The 5,243-nt window shown below is 42.2% G+C and overlaps 1 pseudogene; it reads left to right on the forward strand.

Annotated features, from left to right (window-relative positions):
- Positions 1 to 4,102: 4,102 nt before the first annotated feature.
- Positions 4,103 to 5,243, forward strand: part of LOC102502216 (phosphoserine aminotransferase pseudogene) — a 1,836-nt pseudogene continuing 695 nt past the window's right edge.

The raw sequence follows: 5,243 nt of genomic DNA on the forward strand, positions 1-5,243 counted from the left end.
AAGAGAATGGAGGAGAAGACATTGCAGTGTGGCCATCCCCCTTAGAGAATGATTTGTCACTTTTTGCCTGTCTCTCAATGTCTCTTCAGTGAGGGCACACGCTCTGTAGCAAAAATGTCTTTAGAAAAGTTAGAAGAAAGAAAGAAACTGGGAAACTTTCAGAAAACACAAAAACATCTTTTCAGTACCAAAGAGAGCAGTAAAAAAAAAAAGTCACTCCCACAAAGCAGGTATCCCCCCACTAAGGCTGCAGAGGAAATGTCACGTCTCAAAACACTGATAAGGGAAGAATAAGTAAAGGGTCGTACAGCCATCAGGGAGAATGTTCAGGGGAGACCCTGTACAAAGACAGGATATGACAGTCAGAGGGCCTATGGAGCACCCGGGCCAGCCTCCTCCTAGGGAGAACACTCTGAGCCAGCGAAGAACATTTCCATATCTTTATTACAGCCAACTGCCCTTATCAGCTCTCTTCAGATATTTATTTAATAGAAATTTGTGAAACTTTATCCATTTCCTTGGAGTATAAAAATAAGGTATAAAAATAGAACACTCAGTTCTGTTTTCTCAGGGTCCAGAATCAGCCTTACAAATGATAAAATCCCCGAAGATGAGCCCCTCATCACAGTAGAGTAACAGCCCAGGTTAGTCCTGGACCCCAACAGCTGTGCAGCTTCTGTTTGCTTTCTCTTCAGTTCTTGAGTAATTAAAGATCCGGATCGTGCACCTGGGGTTCCATACACAAGCTCTGTGAACTCGGACAAACCACTCGATCATCCTGAGCCTCAGCCTCCTCCTCTGAGCTGGGTGCCTCCATGTGACAGGCTCTACTAGAGAATGGAGAAACGAACACTGTCTCTACTCTGAAGTGGTTCCCGGTCTAGTAGAAGATAAATAGGAAAATATCAACAATCCAACAATATTAGTCAAAAGTAGTAGAGAAAAGCACTAAATAACCTGGAGCTGGGAGCAAACTAGGAGGGCTTCTCAGCACATACAACAGGAAGTCCAGGAAGAAGAAACAGCAAAAACGTATCAAGCTGTGAAATAGGGCACTAGATTTAAAGAGCAATCAATAATTTAAATTTTCATCAGTTGGTGGTGAAAAAAACTGGGGTAATACAGTCTACCATATATTGGGCCAGCATGGTGGTTAAGATGCTGGACCCCAAGGGGCCAGCATATGGCATTGGTGGTTAAGGACGCTAGACTCCCACATGGCCAACTGCAGTTCAAGTCCCAGACCTGGTGGCTTGCTTTCTCTCTCTCTCTGTCTCTCTCTGTCTCTCTCTCGCCCTCTCTGGTCAAATTAGAAAGGGGAAAGAAAGAAAGAAAGGAAGGAAGAAAGAAAGAAGAAAGAAAGAAAGAGACAAAGAAAGAAAGAAAAAAGTTAAATAAAATCTTTAAAAACAAAAAACGATGTTGGATCCCACATAGCAGACTCCATCGTTTGAGCCTCAGACCTAGGAGCTTGAAAAACACACCAGGCATGTGTGCATGCATGCCAAAATTCCCAAGAGGAAAGTGGAGGACAAGGGACTGCAGCACATCCTTGCCCCCTAGGAAGTGATTTTTCACTTTCCTCTGTCTCTCTCTCTCTCTCTCTGTCTCCTTCTGGTGAGCACATGCCCTATGGCAAAAATCTTAAACAATAACACCTTACCATATAGTGATGTTGTGGAAGTCAATGAGGCAGACGGAAATCCTTTATTTAACATACATTTACACACAGAATACCTCCCTGATCTCACTATACTGGGAGCAGCAGATGCTCCTTTTGGTCCCTTCCTAGACAAGTAAAGCAGGTTAAAAATGGGCAAAACCAAATTGTGCACTTTCTTAGGCTATGAAGAACCACTTAACAGGTAAAAGTGCCCCCTCTCCATATCCCATAAGAGGGGAAGAAGAGAGCTTGAAAATCACTTGGTTCTTTCGCGAAAGTATCATTTAGTTGAAAATATCTTGTACTTGAGTGATGTGGGAAAATGCTTTGCTTAGACTGAAGAATGCAAGGGATGACCTCTGGATGACCCGAGCAATCAGCAAGCAAGGTGGTACCGTGACACCAAGTGAGACTCAATAAAAGTGGTGAAATTTCCAGGCCCCTCTGACGATGAGAGAGCAAATAAAAGGGATTTGAAGAATAATCTTCATTTCAGCCTCTTAAACTTAATACTAATGCTTTTACCTTCCTGTAACCACACACAGACATATGAGCTAGAAGCAACCATAGCCCTACAATGGGACTAGTTCCCTGACCAACGCCATGCTTGTATCAGCGACACCTGAGGATTACAGTGTCATGGAAACTCTCTTCTCTGGTGAAGAGTACCTACAAACACCAGCAGATTTTGGTGTCTATACCCCGATTGGGTTGAATAGTGTCCTCAAAACTCATGTCCACCAGGAACCTCAGAATGTCATCTTATTTTGAAATAGGATCTCTGCAGTAAATCAAGTTAAGATGAGGTCACACTGGAGTAGGGCATGCCTTAATTCAATGACTAACATCCTTGCAAGAGGGAAATTGAACACAGCACACATAACACAGAAAATGCCATGTGGTGATGAGAGGAGAGACTGACCTGGTGTGTCCACAAAGGAAAGGATGCCCAGGATAGCTGGCAGCCACCAAAAACTGGAGAGAGGCATGAAACAGATTCTTCCTCACAGCTTCTAGAAGGAATGGACCTGGCTGACACCTCAAGTTCAGTCTTCTGGCCCCCAGAATTGTGAGAATGAATTTCCGTGTGCCAACCAGAGAGAGGGAAACAGACAGAAAGAGAATATTGAACACAGCACACATAACACTGAGACAGAGAGAAGGCTTGAGGGCTTCCTACCACTTGAGTTTGTGAGCTGGAGGCTGATCTATCAGTAGAAAATCTTCATTTCTCTTTTTTCCCTGAAATCACTAGTTCTCAGGATCCATGAAGATGTCTTCTTCTGAAGGCCTGCCACTTGCCCCTCCTGGGTGGGAGGGAAAAAAGGGGATTATTAACAAGATAAAGGCAAAAGAGGGGCTGAAAGTCGAGAAAATACTTTACCTTAAAAATTTTTAAAAAGGAAAAATTACAAAATAAGAGAAGACAGAGACAGAGAGATACAGAGATAGAGATAGACGGAAACAGAGACAGAGAGAGGATTTGAGGGCTTCCTGCCACTCGAGTTTGTGGATTGGAGGGTGGAATTTTAGCAGCCACTCGAGTTTGTGGATTGGAGGCTGAATTATCAGCAAAAAGTCTTCATTTCTCCTTTTTACCTGAAATCACTAGTTCTCAGGAGCCATGAAGGTGTCTTCTTCTCTACTGAGAGTCTTAATCATGAAGGAATGCTGTGTTTTGTCAAATGCTCTTTCTGCATTAATTGAAATGATCTTACAGTTTTTTTTATCATTCTTTCTGTTAATATGGTGTATTACAGTTATGGTTTTGTGTTTGTTGAACCACACTTGCATCCCTGGAATAAAGCCTACCTGGTCGTGATAAATAATCTTTTTTGTATACTGTTGAATATGGGTAGCAAGTATCTTGTTAAGAATTTTTCATGTATATTCATCAGAGATATACGTCTGTAGTTTTCCCTTTCTGTTATATCTTTAACTATTTTGGGAATGAGGGTGATGGAGGCTTCACAGAATTAATTTGGAAGGGGTTTCTTCCTTTTTGATCTCTAGAAACAGTTTGCTTAGAATGGGGGTTATCTCTTCTTTGAAAGTTTTGTTGAATTCAACAGTGAAGCCATTGCGACCTGAACTTTTCCTTTTTGGGAGGTTATTTATTACTGATTCAATCTCATTGCTGGTTACAGGTCTGTTGAGGCTTTCTATGTCCTTCTGAGTCGATCTTGGAAGATTGCTGGTGTGCAGAAATTTGACCATCTCATTCAGGTTTTCTTGTTTGTTGGTGTATAGTCACTGATAGTATCCTCTAATGATGTTTTGTATTTCTATTATGTCTGTTGTAATGTTGTCTGACTCATTGTGAATTTGATTTCTCTGGTTCCTTTCTCTTTTCTTCTCAATTAGTCTAGCTAGTGGTGTGTCATCTTGTTTATCTTTTCCAAGAACCATCTATTGCTTTCATTTATTTTCTGTATGGTGATGGGAGCTTGGTCAGCTAAGGCCATGAAGGAAGCCAACAAGTTCGAGACTGTGAATGTGGTCCCCCTTAAACTTGGGAGTAGCACACAGATTCCAGATCCAAGCACCTGATGCTTCGGCCTGGAGCATCCTATGAGTATTCTTGTACAAATGACACCTGCATGGCATGGAGTTTGACTTTGTACATGCTGTCAAGGGAGCAGCACTGGTGTGCGAAATGTCCTTGAACTTACTTTCCAAGCCAGTGGATATTTCTAAGTTTGGTGTGATTTTTTTCCCAGGAGAACATTGGCTCTGCTGGGTCACCATGGTAACCGTCTGTGATGACTTGCTGGGATTTGCCTGCAGAGAATGCTCTTCAGTTTTGGAATACAAGGTGCAGGGTGGAAACAGCTCCTTATATAGCATGCCTCCAAGTTCCAGCAGCCATATCATGGGCATGGTCATGAAGTGAATTACAAAAACAGAGGGGAAGCAGCCATGGAGAAGCTCAGCTCCATCAAATCTCAAATGATTTATGAGATTATTGATAATGCTCAAGGAGTCAACACATGTCCATTGGAGCCCCAGAATAGAAACCAGGCTGGCCTGGCAGGTGGCATGGTGGCTAAGGGTGCTGGACTCCCACATGACTGACCAGGTTAGAGTCTGGACCTAGTGGCTTGTTTTCTCACTTTCCCTCTCCCTTTCTCTCTCACTCTGTCCCTCTCTGGTCAAATTAAAAATAAATAAATAAAATAAAATAAAGTTAAATAAAAATAATAATTAAAAAAAGGAAAGAAACCGAGAAACTAGGTGAACATTCCATTCTGCATTGGCCACACCAAAGGAGATGCTTTAGAAAAACAATTTTTAGGGACCAGCAGTTAGCATAATGACTATGTTGCTGAACTCCTATGTAGCTGACCGCGGTTAGATTCCCAGACCCGGAGCTTAAACTCACACCTTGGTGCGTGTGTGTGTGTGCCCAAGATCCTGAGAAGAGAATGGAGGAGAAGGGATTGCAGCGTAACCATCCTCCCTGGGGGATGATTTCTCGCTTTCTATCTCTCTTTCTTTGTCTGTCTGGTGAGTGCATGCACCCTATAGCAAAAACCTCTCCAAAAAAAAAAAAAAAAAAAAAAAAAAAAAAAAGAAGAAA

The sequence above is a fragment of the Tupaia chinensis genome, unplaced genomic scaffold (assembly GCF_000334495.1).
Source record: "Tupaia chinensis unplaced genomic scaffold, TupChi_1.0 Scaffold143271_1, whole genome shotgun sequence".
In the NCBI taxonomy this organism is placed as follows: Eukaryota; Metazoa; Chordata; class Mammalia; order Scandentia; family Tupaiidae; genus Tupaia; species Tupaia belangeri.